We start from the raw sequence: 25,130 nt of genomic DNA, 5'->3' as shown, positions 1-25,130 counted from the left end.
CTTGTAAGTTCATTGGGGAAGTTACGTGGGAGGTCAAGTAACAATGTTTAGCCTTAGGCTTACAGTCTTTTTAAATATGAAAGGAAGAGAATTTTTTTATTTGTGGCTGAGAAATTGGAGCCTAGGGTAACTCTGCAGTTAAAGCATATCCTTGGGGCCAGCACTGCCAAGAACACAGGATAGGCTGTTCTCCAGTCTACTTATTTTTGGACAGTATCTTCTGACTTATGGACTAGCATTCACTATAGTGCTAAATGAGAACAGAAATAGGGAATACATGAAATTCAGCTTGCAGGCTAAATAACAAAGTGTACTGACTTTTGTTAACAGTTTTTCTTTCTGGCCTCTCTTACAATAAAGTTGTCTGCTTAAAACTTCATAAGCTTTGTATTTTTATAATTATTGCTGAAGTGGTGTCCATTTCTTGGCTAAATTAAGGCTGTGCAGATGTACTTAGAATGCTTCCTGGCTTTAATGGAAGTAGGAATTGAAAATACTTGGAGCCGGTACATTTGTTGTTTTCCAGTTAAGGAAGCTGGCAAACGATGTTACAAATTTTTGGAAGAATTGCGGTTTTACAGACAATGAAAGCAGTAGTTAGAACAACACAATGTCTAGATACTATTGCTAAGAACATAATTATGATCAGTTTTCTGTTGTATAACTGATAAGTAATATGAAAACCTCAAATAAATTATAATCGTAGGATGATACAACAAACAGCCCTGAAGTCTGACAGTTGCAAGATCAAAAAGGCTATGTGAGATCTTGCATATTTCTTGTTTAAAGAAACTGTTCCATGACACAGTAGCTGTAGGCACTGTACCATCTAGGCAAACAAATCTCACAAAGAAGCTATCTGGTGTAGAAGTAAGTAACAGTTTGCAATACAAGCTCTGAAAATCCAACAGAAGTGAGCACTTAAAATATTGGCATTTGGAGATTGATTTCTATAATTAATTCTTACTTGTTTTTTAAAAAATAATGTTTTCTTTTTTTTAAAGTTATATTTACATCACCAGAAAGTCCTGTAAGTGCCTTGCAATTATTCTGTATGCTGCCTGGGATGTTTTTAATAAACGGAAGCAGCTGAACAAAATCCAAGCTTGGAAATGGTGGGAGAATTGTCACGTGTGCGTACAAATCCTGGAAAACAGGTACCTCTGACAAGTATTTGGGTTTCCCAGGTTATAAGCTGAGGGAAGTGAGTTTGGCTTTTGTTAATGGCTGTTATTTTAATTTTTAAAAAACAAACCCAGTATTTATGGCTATAAAGCTTCTGAGAGACTCTGATAGATAGAATCAAAGGTCTAAGGCAGCGTGGACTCAGAATCTTAACTTTTTTTCTTTTAAGTGTAGTGTTTAGCTAGTCCATCTGCTTTTGAGTTCATGATGGAAGATGTGAGTGACAGAGAAATGAACTAGATGTATTATCATCAAAACAGAAACGTGCAAACATCTAGGCTGAATCTTGGTATAGAGAGATTCTTTTTGAACATAATTTCTGAAAATCTTATTTTGGCTCCTTTAAGTCTGAGAGTTTCTGCTGAAAAAAACCATGTGAATCTTCAAGAAAATTACAATGTCCTCTTTATTAGTTATTACTAAGGTATTATTTCTTAAGAATTTGAAGCATAGTAAGACACGACTCTGTAATAGATGGTAGACTTAATTTTTAAAAATATCAAAACGTTCCCCTATTGTTAACGTATTTTGTCCAGGCAAACCTTCTATCTACTAGCATATAAAAGTGTCTGCAGGAAGTGTTTCTATAAAAAAATTAGTCACAGATCTTTACTTGCTTACCCAGTTGTTGACCACTGCATGTTGTAAAGTAGGCATGTTCCCAAGAAATGAAAAGCTGGGAAAAGTGGTCACAAGAGCACTTGTACGTCTTCACCCTCACTAGCTTGAAAACTGCAGATTCTCTTGTGGTTGGCACCCAGTACAAATGGATTGCTTGTGAGAGCAGAGGGATGCCCACAGTGCCTCCAGAAATTTGAAATTACAGCAAGGATATCTGATTTTCATTAATGGTTATTGCTTTTGTGTGAAGAAGTTGTTTGTAGCTACTGACTTCTCTTTGATTAGAACGGAACAGACAAGTTCAGCTTTCTGAAACTTTGAGCTTGTGTTAGGTTTGCATGGCAAAGTTCGGGGTTGGTTTTTTTGGGGGGAGGCTACAGTGGTGGCTTCTGTGAGAAGCTGCCAGAAGCTTCCCCCATGTCCAACAGAGCCACTGCTAGCTGGCTCCAAGATGGACCCACTGCTGGCCAAGGCCGAGCCCATCGGCAGTGGTGGTAGCACCGCTGGGATAGCATATTAAGAAGTCGGGGGGGGAGAAACAGCTGTGCCAGTGGAAGAGAGGAGTGAGAATATGTGAGAAACACAACCCTGCAGCCCCCCAGGTCAGTGCGGAAGGAGGGGCAGGAGGGGCTCCAGGCACCGGAGCAGAGATTCCCTGACAGCCCGTGGTGAAGCCCACGGTGAGGCAGGCTGTGCCCTCAGCCCATGGAGGTTAATGTGGGGCAGATCCCCACCTGCAGCTTGGGGAGGGTCCCATGCTGCAGCAAGGGAAGAGTGTGAGGAGGAAGGAGCAGCAGAAAGAGTGTGTGATGAACTGGCTGTAACCCCCATTCCCTGTCCCTCTGTGCTACTCAGGGGGAGGAGGTAGAGAAATCAAGAATTAAGTTTCTGATCTGTTTGATCTTTTGTAATATTACAAAATAACTTTGTTCTGGTTTCCTCTACCATTGTTTGTATCTCCTCACTGCTTCTCAGGAATGGTACTGATTATGTGAAGCTGAGTCCAGCTCCAGATCTGGTTTTGAAACTCTTTGTAATTTTGGCCAGATGGCTTGTGGCTGTTGTGCACGCTGATGCTGCTGAGAGTAGCTGTGATCAGGCTACAATGCAGTTGCTCTGTAACTGTCCATGCCAGATCCTCAACTTGCTGACAGCTCTGTTATTGTGTAGATAGTGTTTTCAAAAAGATTTGAACAAAGTACAGACATTAATTGAACAACAAATTGGCTTTCATCTAACATAATTGAGACTTCTGTTACCTGGAAGGAACCTCAGTGTGATGGAAGAGAACACAACAGTATCTTTTAAATTCATCTCACTTAATTTGGTAGTTTTAATGCTTCCTTTTTTTATTAAGTAACTTATACCGACTGGAGGATGGGAGGAGAAGGCATAATCCCCCTTAAAACAGTGGGGAATGGTGAAGGACAACCTAACAGACAATGATCTTTTCAGCACCAGCAGTGGTCTGGAGCCAAGAGAAGACACGTGCTTGCAGCTTGAGCCTATAGGCTAGTCATGCATGTTTGAATTTTCATAAGTTGGACAAGTGAGGTGTCCTGAGATGTTAATTTTAAGTAGTCCCAAATGATCATGAAAAGTCCTTCAGAAACAGAAATGCTGAGTTCTTTATGGTGTAATGTTGATTCAAAGGAAGATGGGTAACATTAGACATCTGGACTTTATTCAGTGTTTCAACCAGTTTCAATATGACCATTTCCTAGATTTGACTCTTATTTTATATGTTACTAAGGCCTCTTTCCATCTAAAATTCCTAGTTTGCATACACATAAACCTCAGTTTACTGTTAACTTGATGTAAGTATTATCATGACTGTATGCCAACATCTACTTGTCCCCTTAGCAATACCTATATGAAGCATACAACCAGAATGTAGGCTATAATGCTGTAGTGAAAACTCTCAGCTGATGGTATGTGTTTTAGTAGGGAAAGGGTTAATTCACGACAGGAATGCATTTTTAATTTTAAGGAATAAATAAAGGAAACTGTTGGGTTTTAACAGCTGGCCAAGAGTGCTCAGAAAGACTTGCAAGCTCCTACAGCAATTAATCCAGATCAAGAGCGGATTAACTTTGAAGTTTAAAATATCCCCCATGCCTGAGGAGGGACCAGTTTAAAGTGCTTGTGGATGGGGTAGATAGCTGATTTGTAAGAGTGGGAGTTAATTTATGGATATGAAATCTGCTTTTTGATTTTGCAGTCTGGACTTTTAGATTGTAATCTTCTGTAGTAGATCAGTAGCCTGGTTGGATATGGAGTGAAAAATATCATAGATCATCTTAGATTAGTATAGACTGTAAGAAATATAAATTACTTGACTTGCTATGTTTACTGCCAGAGCCAGGAGTTTGAGTTTTCCAACTTTTGATAATCAAGATTTCTAAATAGACCAAAAGTGAATTTGAAAAATCTAAAATTGTTTTTATTTTCTTACAATTGCTATTTCAGCTTGAAAAATAGGTTCACTTTTTAAAAGGAGCTTTTGGGGGGAGGGGTAATATCTATAACGAGCAGAATATCCTGCTAATTGTAAAGTGAGTGTTGCAAACTAATCTGCAAGTGTATTAGTAAACTTCATGCCAGTTTCTGAAGATTTTAAATTTTCTGGAAATAAAATTTCCATAAGGGTTTTTTTTATATCTTTGAATAAAATAATCTCATTGGGATAATAATGTGTATTATCACATCAACCAGAGTAAGTGACCAGTCACAGGGAAAAGATATTTTTTTTTTTTTTGACTGGTCTGAGCTGTGTAAATTAACAGCGATTGTTTTACATTTTGAGCAGGCAGCTTCCCCCAGTCTTCCTGTTACGACTGCCTTGCATTTTGATGGGAATATTTGGTTCTCAATCCTTGCCAGTGTTTCTAAGAGGCTCTTTGACTTTTCTATGATTATTTTCTGTCATAAAACCATGAAACTCCTACTGCCATTTTCATTCTTTTCACTGTCCTCCTTCCTCCCCACAAAAGCAGAAAGCGAAGCTATTAAGGAGCAGCCGTCGTGTAAGCAAAGGGAATTCTGACAGCTTTCCCCTGTGGACTGAAAGTCTCTCAGTCTTTGTCTTCCCACACCAACTTCAGGCGTCTTTTTTGACATGAACATATCCTTCTGTAAAACCCTCCTTCATGTGCCTTGATGAAATTATGCCCACCATTGACTGTAATGCCAGGAGCCTGTAGTGACAACAGAAAATTGATGAAAGGTAATTTGGAGAAAACCCTTGAGCTCACGTGCCTGTACTCTGTCTTATTAAGACTTGCTGTGTGATCTCAAAGTAGGGGACATGATAGCATGTTCCTAGTATGAATAGTTCTCAACCTGTATGACAAAGTACTGCAACAGAACTGAAAGTGTTACAAACATCTGTTCACCAGATAGCCATGGATGTATCATTACAGTAGGCACCGACAGCTTTGGTGTGTTGGAAGGGGAATGGGGAAAGCATTTAACTTCACAGAATGTGGAAGGGTGTGGGAGATGGGAATGGATATGGAGGTGTGATGATGGCAGCTACTTCTAATGAAGATCTCTGTGTCATCAAATGATGTTCCAAACAAATTAATAAGAATACCAACAGAACAGGACGCTGGCTTTGAATGTTAAGATGGAGAGGAGGGTGAGGAAGAAGAGTCTCATCTTGCGCAAAAGGACAGAGAGGGTAATTGGTTCAGAAGAATCCTCATGGATGGAGCTAGATAGCCAAGAGCTTAGGCTAAACTAGTTTCTGAAGGAACAAAGGATCTTGCTGAAAAATATGATCTAATACTGCTTTTTCTTGTTTAATTGTCCTTTTTGTAGGTTGTCATTTGGAATGTAACATTTTGCTGTGTTAAACTTGGATTTAAATTTTCTTGTTTGAGCATTTCATCAAGTGTGATCTTGGGTTTTTGTTCCTGTTGCCCAAGTCTAGACTTGCCTTTAGGATATATGCCATGACATGCTTTAGAATCTGGTCCCCTCATTTTTTGAGGTGTTTCTGCTTAGAACATGCCAAGTCTCCTGCATGGGGTTAGGACGCAGCTACTACCTGTATCTGTGAAGCAGAGCATGGGGAAGGAATAGCTGATGTGTGTTGTATGTCTGTCTTATGCTGACTTGCAAGGCAGTTAGGTCACGCATCTGGATCAAGAATTGGATCATACTCCTCAAAGTTGTAGAACAAACCTACTGTAGTTATTTCAGAGGCAATGAGCCTATGTATATAACCTAATGTGCAGTTGTAGGTAAGTGGAAATGCATACAAACTATAATGAATTTGGGAATTTAATGCTTAAGGGAAGGTTACAGAGGTGAGAGTCTTCAGAGCTGGAGTTCCTCTGCAGCCCTGCTCAGCTGGGGAAGCTAGGACGTGGGCTGAGCTCAGGATGCTCAGTGTATTCTTGCAGCTGGGCTCACCTTTCTGTGCTTCAGTCTAGGTTTTGGGTTCGGGAGGCAAGGTTTCTGAGCAGGATTTCTGCTAGAGTCCTGCTCCGTCTGGAAAGTGTGAGGCTGTAGGTCAACACATATCTGGGGCTAGGCAAGCACTGTGCTTTGCTCTGGGGTAAGGTTGAGGGCTTTCAGAGATGGAATTGCATTGGAGTCTTGTCCAGTCCAGAGAGCTGACGGTTCAATGTGGAGTTTAAGGGCTGATATTGCTGAAAATCATGTTGGGAAAAACTTTGTAAGAGAAAGAGCAGAGTTTGTGCTTCTCACAAGATTAAAATTTACATTTATTATTGTTTTTCATATTAAAGATATTTTCATTTCAAATCTACAAGGTAAGATGAATTGAAGATTTTATGCAACTCTAGGATGTTATGATTTTTAATGTTAAATGTTAGTGTGTTGAGTGAGATATCTTTATCACATACTTAAGCCTGAAATTCTGCACTTTTTTCATGTTATTTATTTTGGAAAACATAGTGATGTGTTCTTCTCTCGCTGGTTTAAATGAAGGAGAGCAACTTGGCATTTGTAATAATCAGACTGACTGACTTAGGGTGGAATAGCGATTCATTCAGCACAAGCCAAAACCAGGAGATTTCAAAAAAAAGTCAGCATCGCCATGTAATGAGAAAAACTATACCAATTCATGAATGCCAATCTTTTAAAAGAAAATTCTGCAAAACTTGGTGTGTATTGCTATTAGCCCCTGGCTGGTTTAATTTATCTGGCACGTACTCAACTCTGACACTAGCTGATCATATTACTCAAAAAAAAGGGGGTGGTGGGGAAGTGTATCACCTCTGCACCAGTGTTTTTATATACATACCCCTTCTGTGTCATAGAACAATATGCTGACAGGTGGTACTTAGTCATCTGTTATGTCTGTTGATTATATGCTTTGATCTAAACTTTATTTTGCTGCTCTTGGAGCTGTTTCTTAATCCATTGATAAAACCTGCTTAATAAGCACTTACAAGAGCATTGACATCACCAGAAACAGACTGTTGGTGAAATCATGACGTGATGCCTGTAAACCCAAAAGAAGCTTTGTATTCTAGGCTTTAAGCAAAATACTTTTTCTGAGAAGTAAGTAACAAGCAGTTGTATACTTGCTTTGCATAGTTAAGTCTGATGCTTCCTTGTGTTCGTTTCAAATATATCAATTAGAAGAGGACAGTTCAAATAGCTGCTTTCTTAGGAGGAGTTTGTATCTTGCCATGCTAAAAGCTTCCTTTTCTGTGTGCTAAGACTATCTGAAACATTATTTGATCTTCCCTAATTATGTGTGTAAATATAATTTTGTTGTCATGAAGTAGCTTTGAGAGCCATTACCTTGTCTTCCTGTGGCTTGCTGTGACTAAAGAAAGCTGACAGTTTGCCATGAGAAGTGTAGGCAGCTAAAACATGGCACACTTTTTGTTTTGTTTGGGCTTTTTGGGGGGAGTTTGTTTTGTTGGGATTTTCTGCAAAAGGTAATGCTTTTTGGGTTTTTAGTTTGAGGGTCCTGTTACTCATTAAATTCCTTTTGGTAATGACACTGTGACTAATCAGAACCAATTACAGTAATCTTAGTGTATAAAACTTGATGGGGGGGGAACTATAAATCTTTGGTATCTTGAGGACTTCATTGCATTAGCATTTCAGCAAAATCAGGTGTTTCCTACTAAGCTGTATGACCATGTCTGGCCAACTCATACATCACCAAGCTTCCCTAAGAGGGTCACGCAGTACAGTTTTGCTTGCCATCAGTTGGCTGGCAAGTCCCTTCATCCAATTATCAAGGCATATTTTGTCAGCATGCAAGCAATGTCTTCTGCCAGCTTTGAGAGCTTTCCAGTCCTGGAGATCTGCAAGGCTGCAGTGTTGGAAAACTGATTTTTTTTGGCATTCTCTTTGCTTGGACAGCTTGCTTGATGCCCTGTGAAGGAGTACTGGAGAGCGCCTAGGTAATTAATTTAAACTAGGTGGGTAAGACTAAGTGACATGATATTATAAGAAATTGTCTCCTTTTAAAAGATCCATCCTCAAACAAAATATTGAAGTTTCCCCGTGGAAATTGTTAGACTCCCTATGGGGAAATTACGTTTATTTTAATGCAAGAAATCCAAAATAATTGAGATGATTGTGGAAAGAAACCTGGAGGTTTCAAATTCTGAATCTGGCCATAATAACACATTGAGTGTTGCTGCTTAGATTCTCATTGAGTTGTGTTCAGAATAGCTCTTTTGTCTTTTAAAACAAAGTGACAAGGAAGTTAGTCCTTATGGTTTTTTATTGCCCCTGTGGCTGTTCACTTGAAAATGGGAGCAAAGTGTTTTACAAATTTTGCCCTACAAGATTATGTAAGTGAAGTACCTGTGTTCCTGTATTTTTTTTCTTTGATAAAGCAGAATCTAATAAAATTCCTGAGCAGGTGTTTAAAATATGAGTTCAAATTTTAAAATAAAACTTTTTCTTTCTTTCTTTGGTTTGACACAGGAAAGGCTGATTTTGAAATGTAGGCCAGAGAACTACTGGTTAAACTGTAAAATACTGGGAAGCATGTTAAGACATGACAGTGTTGCACAGTTAACAATCGTTCTGTTTTGGCTTGTTGCCCCTAGAGAGACACTAAAAAAGGAGGAGAGGGGGTGAAGCAAGCAATTTAGAGCTTATGCTTAAATAAATACAGATATATTTTAAAAATAAAAGAAAACAAAACCCCCAAACCGCAACCCTTCAGAAACTCTGCGGTCTCTGGAAATCTATAACAAAAATATTCCCAAAAGACAAAATGCTGTTCTTTATCAGGTATTTCTGCCCGCCAGACTTGGCGACATATAAACTGCCAGACATACCATCTGTCACACAGCCATTTCAGCGTTGGGCACTGTCAGGAGTGTTTGCACAGCTCAGAGAGGGCACAGCAAGGGGTGGGTGTATGCTGGTGTGGAGTAATGCTTACTTGAAATGTGGTTTTTTTTTTCTAGGAGGAGAAAATGGAATTTGTGTGTATGTATTGGGGAAAAAAGCAATATGTATTTTATCTTAGGAAGTTCTCAACTGGAGAATGGTTTTTGTGGGTATTTTGCTTTCTTCCCGGGAAGGCTTTGGGCTTCCACATAAGGTGATGAACATGAGAGGGGAAAACCCCCGTGACTTAAACATATACTTCAGGTATTTTTTAAAATTAGTTGTTAGTTTTGATTAATGTTCATCTTCTCTGTAGTGAATACTGTAAATGTTTATCAGTTTGAATATTAAAAAATGTGATATTTAACTTCTGGCTGATGAATATACACACTTCAGTGGTATAAGAAAGTGTATATTGGGGAAGCATTTAATAGTTTCATTTGGTCTTTTTTTTTTTCTTACTTTAGTTATGAGAGTGTCGCAAGAACCAGCAGGCTAGAGGAAAAGAGCTTTTTCTTCCCTCCCAGCTCTTCTTTCTAACTCTGTGTTAGGAGCCTTCTCCCACTTTCACCCAGATGCCTTCCCCACCTACATACATACTGGGATTTTCAGTCATGTCTGTCTTTGTTGTCATGCACAAGAAGTGTTCCGTTACCACTTCCACCTCTTTTCTTTCCTACAGATCTCCGAAAGCCTGGTGAGAGTCCTTTCGCTTACTGTTTTACAACATCCCCGTGTTCATCACATGACGTTGCCTGTGCCTGCTCTGCTTCCTATTGCTGGTAGTGCAATAGTGCATTTTGCCACCCCTAGTTTAGGCTGCAAAATTAAATTCTGTCTGTATTTATGTGAGTCAGTGCCAGGTGTAGCAGAATACACCTCAGCTTAGCTTCGATATTGCTATCATTCAGTGACGATGAAGTTAACGTTCTTGTTTAAAAGCTGCTGGAGAAAGTCTCCCTAGAGGACTAGTCCTCAGCTCGCAGGCAAGGAATTGCAGATTTTCAGGGCTTCAGATGAAGACATCTATGCAGTAGTTTTATGTGAAGGATCTTAATGAGAAGGTGCAGTGGTAAATAAGGCAATCAATCGATGCAGTAATTCTGTATTAGCTAGAAACATTTTTCTTGATGATGGTCCCACACTTATGGAGTTTTTAATGTTTTGTAAATAATAAGTTGTCATGGTTGATGTTCTGGCATCTGAAAAAAATTGAGATCATGGCATAAACTAGATTATTAGCTAAATGTTATTGTGAGCATTTTTACACTTTGACGCTGAAGTTATCATCTTGGATTGCACCACTGGCAGTCCTCTCAGATGACTGAGCCAATTCACTTTCCCAGAGTGTCTGCAGACTTAAAAATAGAATACCTTGTCTACTACCATCTTCTGATTAGAAAGTATTATTTTACAGCTGTAAAGAAAAAAAAATATTTAAAATTCAGAGTGGAAACACATGTTCAGCTGGAGAGAATACTAGAATTATTCAATGGCTGTGGATTTGCCATACATTTAGGACTGTGACTGTGAAAACTTGAAGTAGTATTTCTGGCTTGTTGTTTTCATTTGTTTTGTTGTTTTGGATGGTGGTTTTGCCTTGGTTTTTGTTATTATTATTCCTTTTAGACAAGCAGATTTTAATAAAAGCTTTCGTTTGTTGGGGTTTTTTTTGTCTTTACAACAATAATAAATGTGACATGCTAAAAGGAAAACTGGTTGCAATGCGCGTGCTGAAGAGGGAGGCCTAGGCCAGGAGTCAAACATTCCACATCAGTCTGCAAGGCTGAAATGTTTGTAGTTTAGCATTTTACACAGTTTTTATTGGAGTCTATCCAGATATTTGCATGTGAATAATTATTGCTCAATGACAAATTGTGTTGATACAATCTAGTATGTCGGGAAATTTCCACTCTGGTATGGTCCTGTGCCAGGTATGATACCTTTTGGGAATACTAAAAAAAAAAATTACGCATTTTGGCCTCAAAAGATAAGTGGACAGCAACAGCAATTTTCTATAATATTGGAAATATCGCAGTTCCTATATCCCTAATTGGAGGCTATTTGTATTTTTTGCTAGTTCATGTGAAGATTGTAATACAAAAATCTGAAACCATAAACAATCCATCAGCGTCTGTCAGATACTCGTCCTCTTAGGAACAGGAGTCTCCACATATATGAGTACTTAGGCTATCCATGCTCCAAAGGGTGATTCTGCAAACGTGGCACTAAGTAGCACTTTCTTCCTAAGCAGTTCAGATACCATTGTGAAATTTGCTTTGTGGATGTTATCTGCAAAGCTGGGGTCTGGCTGCATGGCAAGTCCAGTGTAAAAGCTAAGAGCTGGATTGTTTCATCATGTTCATTGTCTGTGTATGTTGGAACCAGTTTCTTTTAAGAACAGGAACTGTTTTTCCTTAATGTTCAGGAACTACTGTGTGTACACATTTGCTACTCAGCTGCAAACTGAGTAACTCCTAGTTTACACAGTATTTCCAAAAGTATTCTAGCACATTGTTGTAATGATACTCAGTGCTGCACTAAATCAGAATAGCTGATATGGTAATTAACTAGAGCCAGCATTAGCTCACAATAGAAAATGGTACCTATTACACAGCAGCTAGTGTGCTCTGGGAAGTAACGAATTCCATTTTAAATCTGCTCTTCTGCCTTTTATCTTGTGTATTTTCTGCTGTGTAAAGGCTATTTTGGAGGTTATTAGTGGACACATTTCTCAGTCTCATTCACCTCCCAGAGCTCTCTGCAGCAGAGCTCAGCTTCTAAGACCAGCAAAGCTACTGAAACTCTGGCAACAGCAACCTGCTCCTACAGTAAGTGCAGTACGTCTGGTAGTACAGAGCCATTATTTTGTAAAGATTCACCTAAACCTTTGGGCAAACTGTGATGCTGTAAGGAGCAATCTTATGCTGGAGTGGATGTGTAGAAATGTTCTGCTTTAGAAAACCTGGGCTTAACAGGTTGACATATACTTGACAAAAACGTTTGAAGGAAAGCAGATCTGATTCAAAGACCGGTGCAGCCGTGCAAACACGTTTTAAGCACAGGGGATGCTGGATCAGGCCTCTGAAGTCCTTCCTGCTTCTGAGGTTTTTCAGGCAAGGCTTGGAGCTCCACCGCTCACGCTGTGGGTGGTGAGAAATGGAAGAAATTCCCATGTTCTGGATTTTAGAGCCAGGTACTGAAAATCAGACATGCAAAAATCAATCGGGAAGTTTTCGTATGAAGTACTGAAGAGTGCTTCAGTGGGCTAGCCTTAAAGGTAATAGCAATAGGTTTCCTGTGTTATTATTTTCCCCTCTAACAGCCTTTGCAGCAGAATCTGGGTAGAAGAAACTACGCCTGAAAGAGATGTGTGAAAATGAAGTATATCTGTGGTATATTTGCCAAAATTAAGTATATTTGTTGTACATCACAATAGCATTCTTTTGCCTTCTTGATAAAATGCTAGTTGTTGAGCTGACTGACTAAGCGAAGAAGGGCCTCACACTTTTCAGCCTCAAAACTTCATGTAAAAAATCAGTTTTCTTAAATAACTGGATATGTGTATCTAGAATTTCAGTATTAAGTTCAATGAGGACCTTTCAGATAATTTAATGCACTTGTACTCTTGATAAGTGTTTTTTATTTGGCAGTGAAACACTTGTAGGAACAAGGATTAATCTGTGTGTTTTGTGAAGAGATTACACTTGCCATTTGTTGCATTTCATGTTTATGTTGGAATACCTCTGACGTTAGGAAGTAAATCGAAAAGACTTAACTTTTAAAATGACAGCTGAAGTCTTAACACTGAAAGCTTTTTGATGATTAGAAGACGTGTTTTCTCTTGAAGAGTGATATGGGAAAAGAAAAAGTGTTGGTGCGATTCAGGTCTCTGTCAACATTTTAATTACACAGCTCACAGGTTTTAGTCACTGTGCTTAAGCCTGGCTTTGTGCGTAGCTTTTATTTAATTCCGTTACATCATTTTGTAGTTACCTACTGACCAGTGGGCAATGTCATGTCACACTAATGTAGTACATAATAATGTTAGTACTACTTGGGAGCAGCATTTGTGGGGTTTATTTTGCTTTTGATTTGGTGGTTGGGGCGTGTGTGTGTGTGTGTTAGTTTGTTCTTTTAGACACAGTGAAGGGGAAAGATTTCAAGGTAAATTCTCAGTAGTTGGCAGGCGTATGATTATAAATGTTTTGTCAAGTCCTGTGTAAACTCTTACTTCACCTATTCTGTTCCTGTGTGACAAGTTCTATTTTGTGTAGCAATTTGAGTGGTGATAGCTCTGTATGTGTTTGGTCCCATGGTTGCGTTTGTTGACATAAAATATTGGCTTGCACACCTTGTGAGGAAAAGGTGTCTTCGATTTCAAGGGCTAGCTCTGTTTGTATGGAGCTGATGATAACGCTTTTAACCCCTTCAACACCTTTCTTGTAAGGACCCACCAGGATACAGATAGTTTCTCTACTTGGCATGAAGCACTGTGGCTGTTATAAGAATCACAGAAACAACTAACTAATCTATCCACCTTTCAGGACATTGTTTTTCAGCAGGGTTAATACATATAAATAGATGTATATACATATATGTACTTGTTAGTCCCTCTTGTTCATGTCTTACAGTCCTGAAAGGCTGGAAACATCCAAATTTAAGCCCAGTAAATACATTGCTAGTAGAAGTAACAAATACAGATTTAGTAGCTTACTAACATTTCAATGTAGTTCTTTTACATACTGAATTCCACAAAATTATATTTATAAACAGGATATAAAGATGCTTTTGCCAAAATCTATCCAAGAGTGATGGAAACTGGTCAAAACTTGGAAGTACAGGAGAATAATGACATTTTACTACAGCAGCTTAGAGAAGTCAGACTTGTCATTGTGATGACATGGGCACATACAACTTTCATTTTCACAGACTCGCTGGAGCTGCTTGTAGCACAATGCGTTTTCTAATTCATACTGTTCTTTGTGTATTTATTTTCTTTCCTCCTTTTTCCTTTCTTGTTTCTTCATTTCGATGTCACTCCAACTTTTTCTGCCCAATTCTTTCTCCCTCAATCTTTTTTTTTTCACTTTTCACTCCCTGTTTCTAATTTCGCTTCTAGAATTGTTGCTAAAGTAATGTAGAATTCGCAGAAACTAAGGGCTTATTTCTGTCACAGAGTCTATTTCCTGCAAAATAATAATATTTAAAGATCTAAGATTTGCTTTAAGGATATAGAGTGTACCATTCAAGTCACAAGGACTAGAAGATCAGTTCAGGACATCACAATATCTCTAATCTAGTTTTCTTTTGTGATATCTTGATTTGGTTTTGATGTGAAAAGGCTTCCTCTGCTTAAGCAAAACAGTTCCATAGGGAAGCAAACCGCTTTGCCATAGCAGAAGCGTTGTGGTCCTGGTGCTTTGCCTGTGCCAGGGTCTGGGAAAGCTAGCTGCTGCTGGGAGGGGGGCAGCACCTAGCCGGGGGTAGCTACTGCTGGGGAGGCAGAGCCACCCAAAAGCCATGCTTGGTGCCCAGCCCTTCCCACCATTGTACCTCTTCAGCTGGCTCAGTGTTGTTCTCGATTCCCTTTCCTTTTCCCGTTCCTGCCAGAAGATCTGGCTGGCCCTGGTCCCATATTCTCACGCAGGCTTGCTTTGCTGCAGAGGAGCCCCGAGCCGATGCTGTTTGTGTTGGTTGCTCAGTGGTTTATGTGAATTGAGTTACTGACCTTTCTGCTTCCTCAGAGGCAGTGATTGCTTCACAGCGGACATCACCTTGTGAAAATAACATAGCTGGGAGCTGTAGGAACTGAATGAGTGAGCAGGAAAACTGGGTGAACTTTCGGTTCAGCCCAGGGTGATACAGCCGGTGTGTGGGAACCATCCTTTTGCCTTTCCTCCTCTTCAGTGCTAGAGGAGTCCTGCTGCTGGGGTGATGTCTGGGTTTTGGCTGGGGTAGAGTAGCTGGTGCACTGCTGTGTTTTGGATTTAGCATGAGAATAACATAGATAACACACCGATGTTTCTAGTTGTTGCTAAGTGATGTCCGTACTAAATTAAGGACTTTCCAGTTTCTCAGCCCCTGCCAGTGAGAAGGCTGTGCAGGCATGAGAAAGTGGGAGGGGACACAGCCAGGACAGCTGACCTGAACTGGCCAAAGGGATATTCCATCCATGGGACATCGTGTTCAGTATAAAAAGCTGGGGGGAGTTGGCCAGGGCCTGCCGATAGCTGCTTGGGGGCCAGCTGGGCATCAGTCAGCAGGTGGGGAGCGATTGTATTGTGCATCACTGGGGGATTTTTTTTTCCTCTTGGGTTTTATTCCCCTCTGCCTCTCTCTCTCCTGATTACAGTTGTTGTTGTCATTATTATTAGATTTTAATTATTAAATTGTTTTTATCTCAACCCATGGGTTTTACCCTTTCTCCTAAATCTCCTCCCCATCCCTCTGCGTGGGGGGTGAGCGAGCAGCTGTGTGGTGCTTAGCTGCTGGCTGGGGTTAAACCACAACAGGCAAGCAGCCTCGCAGAGCATGCAGTCAGTGCCATGTCAGTCAGTGATGAACTACAACATACAACCTCCCAGGTCTATAGATGCCATCATGCAGTACTGCCACCAGTAAGGATATTTCCATGTGACATTATTTTATAGATTTTCTTACATGATGTTTCAATAAGAGGTTGGGCTGACTGTTTTAATATATTTTTATGATGGACTGAATGATCAGCTACAATTTCCTGCAATTGCCTGTAGTGAAACCTTGGACTTAAGCAAGCTCTTCTCAATTGCCCGGCTTTCTGAAGATTTTCCAGGAAACAAATCTGTTTATATGCATCTATCTTATACTCAAGGAAAAGAACAAGTTAGATCTATGAGGAGCTGAAAACCAAAAAATCCTCCATGCTTTTATAATAAAACAAGAGCAATAACCCAACATTTTGTGTAGTGCAGAACACTGCTGTGGCCATTTGTTACTAAATATTATGGAAGGATGCTGAGGGGTGTACATAAACCAAATCTGCTTATTTTCCAATAGTAGATCTCGTAGTATTTTTCTTGGCAATCATACTCATCCTCCTCTTTCAGACCATCTTTTTTTTGTTGTTTCTAGACAAATATCTTTGCTGCTTCAACATACAGCTATTTATTTAGTGGATTCTTTTAAAATGAGTTAACATTTCTTGCTATCAAAGTTGGTACACTATTAAAACTTCCTTCAGCTAGTCGCTCTGATGAAAAAAGTGTTGTTCTCCTTCCTACTCTGAGGTTTTTCAATGATTCATTTCTCTTTGGAAGTATTATTGGGTTTGATCTCATACTTAATTTGCTCTGCATTTCTCATAAGCTCGCAGAGTGCTGAGAGCTTGCTGGTTTCAGAAACGTGCCAGTGTTAGTTTTGCATTTGAATTGGTTGCTGTTTACAAGCCAAATGCTAACGGAGCTGGTTGCTAAAGCCTCACTGTTGTCTTTTTGGGAGGATTTTTACAGCCGTGTCAATGGATATCGTGATACCAGGCTATAGTGTGCACAGCAGAGGTTACACAAGTGATAAGGACAAGACCTTCTGGAGTTATAAGGCCTTTTAAGAAAGGCTTCCAGCACCTTTCAGGCCTTGACAAAGCTGCTCACCTGTGAAAGCTTTACCAGTAGCAACTTGTTGGAAGGAAAGCAGATCCAGGTGACTATTGTGTAAATGTGGGGAGACCTTGTCTGAAAGGTTGTTAAAGGGAGAGAAAATTAGAAGAGGGAAAGTAGATGTTTTAGCTTGTCCTCATTCTGGCGCTGTTTGTACACATGTATGAGAGAGCTGTCCGTAAGAAATTGAATCCTGAGATAATTTCACACTTGTGACTAAATGTATTTAATTAAAATTATTTATTGTTCTTTCTCCCTGCTCCCACAAACACATACTCAGTATCTTTATGTGACTGTTAAAGGGTCATTAGAGTAGAAAAGAAAGCATATGTTTTATTCCCCTGACTATTGGGGAAAAAAAACTGGCTAGAATTAATAAAAATGCCAGGTTTCAGATGTGCTCCAAATGACTGGGGATATGCAAATGAATACTGATGGGGAAATGGCTTCAACTTGTAACTGTCTGTTGGCTAGAGCTGTTTTTCAGTTCATTTTGATCATAGATGTTTTGAAGAAACTTTTCTTATTACTGCATATTTTAAGGATTTTTTGGAGAGATGATACGAACTTTCTTGTAGTTTTGTTGTGCGGGGGTGGGTTTTTTGTGTGTATGGGGATTTTTTAAGATCTACTTAATTTCATCCCCCAGTAAGATTCTTTTCCATCTGGGTGGTCTTAGTTTCATTTTGAGCAAAATACAGTTTGCTATTCTGACCTATTCAAGGAAGTGTCTGTGCGTGCATATCACATCACACACAAATACCCGTATCAGTCTTAAGGCAGAATATCAGGCCTTACTTTCCAAAATCTCAAAATTAGAAGATGCTGCTCCTTCAGCCCTAGTCACAAAGCTGAAATTATTTTAGAATTTCCATTACATCTGTATCATTGAGAATTATTTTTCTCCCTGCAACATGGAGAACTTGGATATGAAAGGTCTTCATTCCTAGAAAGAATTTTGGTGAATTTCTTATTTATTTGATTTTGAGGGGGCAAAAATTCTTAAGTAAATGAAAAAGTTGTAAGATGTAATTTTTATAATAGACTTCTAAATAAATGCAAAGGTATTAACAAGCTGATTTACCTGGGTTTGGCTTTATATAATGAAATTATAGTGAGAGAACACCCGAAAGGTTACCTTGTTCTTTTTTTCAGCATACATTCTGAAAGCAGAGTTCGGTCAATGTCATTTAGTAGCAAAGTAGCTTTGCCTTTTCTACAAGTCCCTACTCTTCTTGTGGGTTGTGGAGTACGCTTTTTGGCCAGTTATCTTCAGACGGCCATGAACTATAAATGCCAAGTTACCATTCCCTGAGTTAAAACAGTAGCTTCCTTTCACAGATCTAGTCTCACTTTTTGTTCCTGCTCATCTTGCATGTTTTGTATAGGGCAGATGGTTGGGAAAAGGAGGAGCAGCTTAAAGTGTGCTCAGTATCCACTGAATTAAAAAATTACCCTTATCACTTAGATGAGTACAGTTAAAGCGTGTAACCCTGCTTAGATTTCGGCTGGTTTTTTGAGCTGTGCAATGCATAGCTGCAATTGTGCAGAACTGTAGATGTAACATTCCCTGAGAATTCTAGTTTCAGGTCAATAACCTTGTCTCTGTACAGTATATAAGAATTTCTATGTATGCTATTTCAGTAGCCCTTGGTAAGCTGAAATCAATATGGGTTCTTGCACTTTTAAACAATATACTGTATAAGAAACCATGCAAGGCAATCTCTTGGGGGTTTCTTTTTTGTTGTCATTTGAACTATATGTAACAGGAACCACAGGGAAAAAAACCCAAAACTTTTCAAAGAACATATTCACTAAAGTGCTTGGTGTGATTCAGCATTGCCTTGAAGGGCAAAAAATATCTTAAAAGTTCAGGGGGAAAGAGGGAGGTACACAGAAGGATGATTGTACCCAGTCATTTGAGACAAATGTCAACAACTTCATGCTACATGAGTCAGGTATTTATGTCATAATGCTTACATTAGAGATAAATAAGTGTTTTCTTTCAGGTTGAGGATGTATACAAAGTATAGAAGGATTAAATCACTGGCTATGATTACTATTAAAAAATATATATGTCGGGTACAACAAGATGAAGCACTACCCGCACTATCTTATTGTTTGTATCCCACAGACAAAAGTGCTTCTATCTGTTGATGTTAAAATGAATCATGGCATTAAACTTACAGAAGCAAAGTGAATTTAAACAAAAACACCTGCTGTTTATCAGACACCTCCAAAACCTTGTGTTATGAGGAGGTGAAAAGTAGTTAACAGCAAGTAGAAGAGAGTGCTCTCTTATCTGGTAATTCTGTTTCAGCCTTGTACTAGCAGACTTGGACACTATCATTGGGCAGAGAGAGAGAAGATAGTTTTTATAGCTCTGAAAGGGTGTTATACTCTGGTAGTAACTACTACAACATACAATATTTTTTTTCATGAGAGTGGTTTTTGAATCCTTTTTGTTATATTCCCAGCCATATTCATGCTGTGCCCTTGGGATGGTTATTCTCCAACAGACAAATGTATGGCTTGCATGTCTGAAGCAACTGTGAATTTTTGGCAACAAAGCCGTTTTTCTTGCATCAAGTGAATGAGTTACATTCAAACAAATGGCATGATTTTAAAGATAGGTGGTGTGAAGCAGTGCTCTGTAAATTTGCTTGCTTTTGGGTAACTGATGACTTCCCACTGTATACGAGGTATGGAGTCATGGGAGAGCCGTCCCTGCAGACACATTCTTGTTCACAGGGCTACGTAGGTTTTGGGTGTCTTCACAGAAGTAATTTCAATAAACATGCATGCATTCTGAATGTCAATCTGGTATTCTAAAAGGGGATGTGAAAAAAGCCCACTCCCAATTCCTTTGCTCTGGAGTAAATATCAAAAGAGATTTCAAGGAAAGAGAAGGGAATGCTAACATGAGTCTGCAGGTTCGACGCTTCAGATTGCATCTGTGATTCCCCGTCTGAAGTCACTGTCCTATTGCTCAAAATGTTTTCTATTTATTAATCTCCCAAGAAAATGCTTTTCCAGAGTTAATGCTTCAGATCAAATCTGGAATAGGCATTAGATTTTCTTTCAGTGAGTAAGAAGGCACTTGATATTTCAAAAATTCTGGTAGCTGAGGGGATAAAAAAAACCTCATTTGAATCTGTAGATTTTGTTTTGTGAAATATTGGAAGGCAGTCTGTGGAAGCTGGTACTGTCCTGGTTGGAAGAACCCTATGATTGTTCTCATGGTACATCTTTGACTTGTTCACAGAAAAGTTTTTCTATTTCTTATACATAGAAATATTTTACCCTACTCTCTTTATATATTTTTAAGGTGAGGTTGGTTCACCACCATCTTTTTCCCTGGAGGCTGTGAATAGTTTGGATAGTTTCTTAAAAAAACAGATTTAGTTCTTCTCAAATAGTAAATTTATATCTGTATAGGCATTCAGATCACAGTTTCTGGTGTTTGTCAGTGCATGGGAAAATAAGGGATCCATAAATTCATAACTGAGAAAATTCACCCCATCTTTGATAGGATTTTTTTTTTTTTTTTTTGAAAGTGAAGAATGAATGACTTCATTTCCCTTGTGGAACTTGTTGGTTCTGTAATACAAGTGCTTTCCCTAAGTTACTCATACTACTTTGAGAAGAAAGATCAAGTAAGGACTTGAAAGGAGATTGAAATGAGACTCCAGTGACAAAAGCATCTCCCATCAGCATAAACAAACACAGAATTTTGGTAATAAGATAATCAATACGACAGTCAAATGCATTGAATTGCAAATGCAACTGATCATAAAATACAAATTGAAGTCAATCATTTCTATTCAGATTTCTGAATAACATCACCTAAATATCAGAAAGTCCTTCCATATTTATTTCATTTGTGAAAGTGAGATGTATGAATTACTAACGTGTTCTTTAAGAAAGATAACTTTTTTCCATAATGATTCCAATCTCAATGGTTTGAAAGCAATCAAGATTGTGTTGCTTGCTTCATACTCTTCTTCTATGTACTTTTCTGGGTTTAGAATTTCTCACTATTTTCTCTGTTTAGCATTCCCAAATATTAAGCGTTTTTCCCAAACCGACTGCTGTAGTGCAATCTGAAATATAATTTTCTATATTGGAATTACAGAAAATATCATGTATATGTTTTCCAAGTGCTTTGCAATGTAATTGGTCCTTTCGTTGTGATTAGCAAACCTAGGAATGATTTTCCCTGCAGATAGTCTTGAACACAGAAGCTATAAACTCAAGAATTCTCATAGCAATCCATTTACTGTTAATGTTCTCCTGTACAGCTATATTTTGGAAAAAAAAAAAAAAAAAAATCCTATTAGGTGATAATGGAAAAAAAACCCAAACGACAAGCTCAAAATCAGCTGAAGTGTATTTAGAGACGGGTCAGTTTTTAGAAGGAAAATGATAAATTTTAGACAGGTTGCAAAATTAAAGGCAGTGTGTGTGTATGGTGCATGTTTTAGGTTTTTGTGTGGCTTTTTTTTTTCCTCATTCATCACAGATTCTGGATCTGAGCATTAGTTATGTTTATCCTTTAATCCTACTGTCTGGGTTTGTTTATGTAAGATTTATTATATAGCCAGGGTGGGTAGTTAAATTAAAAATAAAACTGACCCTCAGTCAGTGCAAGAATACCTAAGAACAGATTACTTCACTCTTACATAATGAATTGAGAATAAATTTGTATGAGTTGGGCTCCATATTTCCTGAGTCAACATGAGACCGAAATTACTGTCAGTTGTAATTTTTTTTTTTTTGCACTTAGCTTTTTAATGTATGAACAGCAAAACAAGGAGGAAGAGTAGCTGTGTACTTTGTCTATAAATATCTTAAGATAGAAACTCACTTAATGACCATGTTTTATTGTTCAGTTTATTAAAAAACTATTATAATTGAATGTACTTACTTCTGTCTGTGTACAAACCTCACTCGATAGGATTTTTGTTGGTTCCTGGTAACCTTTACAGAAAATAGTTAATAGATACCAGAAGCATAGGGTTTGGGTGAACAAACATGAAAACCATAACATTGTGAGTGCTCCCCCTTTTTTTTTGGACACAAAGCTAATTTTAATAGGTATAAATTGTATTAGGAATTGAATGTATTTACCTTAAAATAATTGTTGATATTACAGCTTGTTCTGCCAGGGCTCTGTAGTTTGAGGCTAGGTTCCTGGTGCTTTTTGGCTTGGTTTTTTTTTTTCCTCTTTATTTCATGAATGTGCTGAAGCAGACTGGAAATAACCACATTGCCTAGTTGTCTGGGCAGTGACTGAAATAATAGTTGGGGAAATCACAGAGGTTTTCACTTGGTGTGCATTTTGTATTCTGTACTCATAGGGCAAGCGTAGAAAAATTGTGGTGTGTTTGTCCTCATGTGCTGCTAGGAGCTACGGATTAAATTTATCCTGGTTTAAAAGACCTACTTGAGGGTTTTTTTTCCTCTTTAAAATCCCACTTAAATCCTGTTTTAATGTCTTAAGTAGGATTTAAATGATGTCTAGTATATACTCTTTGTAGAGAGGGAAAAAATGATCCTATAGGTTACTAGGAACATAACATTTAGCAATTTCATCAAGCCATATGTAACAAGATTTCAGAGCCACTGATGGGATAACCTTTTGTGAAATCCTAACTGTATATTCTTTGATTAATTGTTTCCACTTAATTAAAAAAACAAAGGAACTCAAATGGTTAAGTGACCTAGCTTAGGGTCTTAAGCAGTGGATATTACTAGCTCTGCATATTCTCTGACTAGTCCTTGTGACTCCCTATACACTTAGTTAATTTTAAAAAGTTTTGTTTCATTTTGAAATAATTCTTTGGGAGGTGTTTTATTCTTTGGTTTTAATATTGCCACTTGTGAAACACTCATGCAAGCAAAAGGCAAAGTAAATTTAAATCTGCTGTAGCAAAAATAGTGAAATAAAGCTGTTTAGGGGGAAAAAAAAAAACAAACCAACAAGAACAAAAAAAACCACACACACACACACAAAAAAAAAGCCAACAAACCCAAACACCAAAAAACACCAATAAACAAAGCTGAGGAATCTTGCCACCCCAGCTCGCTTGCTTTGATCCCTCTATTGGCTGTGTATTTGTATAATTGTTCATGAACAATCTAGGTGGAAACGTCAGTTTTCAATTATTATATCTTTAACAGCAATGCAAAGAGGTTAAAAATCCTAGCGATGACTCTAAATCTGAAAGCAAAAGTTTAGTGGGGTTACACGGTTGTTCTGAGCCATGGTATTGGTTGTATAGAGGAGACGTAAGCTTATCCTGAAAATATGTTTTCATTAAAGTCATGTTTCTTTGCTGTGAGTGCAGCAGGTTTATGGGGTGATGTGGGTGTGTGGTCCTGTGGTTAGAACAGGAGAATACAAGTAGGACAGGAACTCTGACTGCACCAGCTCTGCCATTAACTCTCTGTGATCCTGGGCAAGCCAGAAAACCTCTGCTGTTTGTTTTGCCCCATTCACACTGGATAAAATGCTGATTTCAGAATAAGCCAAGAACTTTAGTTAGCAGACATTTGATTTGCTTGAGAGTCTCAGAAAAGGGATACTATGGAAGCTTGAAAATACACTTAATTATTCGGCTAGACTACAAAGTTTTCCAATACCCCAGCACAGTTATGCAGTGAAAGATCCTGCTTTCTCTTGCTGTGTCAAGAGTAGGTGGTTTTGGCTTTCAAAGGCCAGAGCAGTGTTTAATTTACAGTTTTAAATAATTAAATATGAACTCATACATCTGTACAGTGTATTATTATTATAAAATATATTTAGGATAATATTAAATAGGTTTTTTTGTCAGCTCACAGTTGGTTTATGACAAAGTCTGAATCTAATTCATTGCTGTCACAAGCTTTTTAAGGTGTGGTATGAGTGCAGGTTTTACTTAATTTCCCCCCTTAGGCAAAATATTTGTTAGTTAATTATGTGTAATAATTTTCTATCTTTTTTGCTCATCTTGGGAGCACTAACAAACAAATCAGGACATATGTCTGTCAGAAGCAGCATGAACTGACAAAAGCAGAACAAATCAGTGGGTGGGACATGTGGCAAACGTTTTTTTGAGGCTTTGTATTCAGAGAGATTTGGATAGCAAGACTGACTTTCTGCACCTGAAACCATTACTGAAGTGATGAATCAAGCCTGAGGTGTAATTTAAGGGACGGTAGTTTTAATGCAATGCAACAGCCCTACTAGGAAAATCAGGATTTGGGGGTCTCTAAAATAATAATAGTAAAAAAAGTCAGAGTAGGGTGGTGTTTTGGTTTGGTTTCTTTTCCTCCATGAAATATTCTGCTGAAGTGGAAAAAATACATTTAACAAAATGGTCATTTAAACATTATTTTGGTCAAAGCATAACATAAGACAAAGTCATTACATCAGCAAAAAGTGGATTAAATTTATTTCATCTTTGCTAAATACAAATGCTGTGTGCATGGGGAAAGGGTTGCTGATAAAGATTATTAAAACATGGTTGTAAAACATGTATTCTCTATGATTGCCTTTGTGTGCTAGTTAACGAGAAAAGTGTTGCCAATCGCCTTACAAAATTGGGCTTTAAAATTTTAATGTTTTAAAGTCACAGGGAGTCTAGCTTCTGTATGGGCTACCATTTGTAATGTCTATGTTTGCACCATGTGTAGCAATTGAAAGCAATTTGGATTTAGAAGGATTGCACTCTATTACCTCTGTGACAACAGGAACTACAGCTTCAATTAGTGGTCAAGCCATTACAGGAGGCATAGTACATTATTGTGAGTAAACACAGGATAAAGCGGGCTGTGTTTGGCCTTGAGGAGCTTAAAACTGAAAGACGGGCTGACAAACCATGGGCAAGATAACAAGGTCTGCAGGCAGTAGGTTGATATAAAATGCAGATGTATTTGCAAGAATAAAATTGTTATATTTTCTGTTTTGCTTTGTCTTTTCCAGGGCAGTCATTCTGTTGGCATTCGGGAATTCCAGATCAGGACAAGAAGATGAAGAAGAGAGCAGGGTCATCAGGAGAAGCAAGTGTTGAGAGGTGAGAATTTCATGAACTTTTGTTGCCTGACATACGTGACAGGGTGTTTTGCATTGCCCAGTCTAAATTGGTTCGACAAATACTAGTTTCTCAAAAGATTTGACAGCAGCTGTAGGGTAAGAAGATCTGTAATTATCCAGACAGACTTGTCCAAAACTAATCATTTGAAACCAACTTTACTTCCTCTGGGAAAATATTACAGGTGGCATGGATAACGAAGGTCTGGCTGGTACCATGTAAGGTTTTTCATATCATCCTGCATGCTTATCAGGCAGCATCTCATTTGTTA

At 38.4% G+C, this 25,130-nt stretch overlaps 1 long non-coding RNA gene across 1 annotated transcript in view; it reads left to right on the top strand.

Moving 5' to 3' along the window:
• Window positions 1-24,820, top strand: part of LOC121095273 — a 71,648-nt gene extending 46,828 nt beyond the window's left edge. The window contains exon 6 of the long non-coding RNA XR_005830044.1: window positions 24,751-24,820. This is a non-coding gene — a long non-coding RNA (uncharacterized LOC121095273). The remainder of the gene's footprint in view (window positions 1-24,750) is intronic.
• The last annotated feature ends 310 nt before the right edge of the window (window positions 24,821-25,130 follow it).

Source organism: Falco naumanni, chromosome 10 (assembly GCF_017639655.2).
Source record: "Falco naumanni isolate bFalNau1 chromosome 10, bFalNau1.pat, whole genome shotgun sequence".
Taxonomy (NCBI): Eukaryota; Metazoa; Chordata; class Aves; order Falconiformes; family Falconidae; genus Falco; species Falco naumanni.
This window is presented reverse-complemented; position numbering and strand designations above follow the sequence as displayed.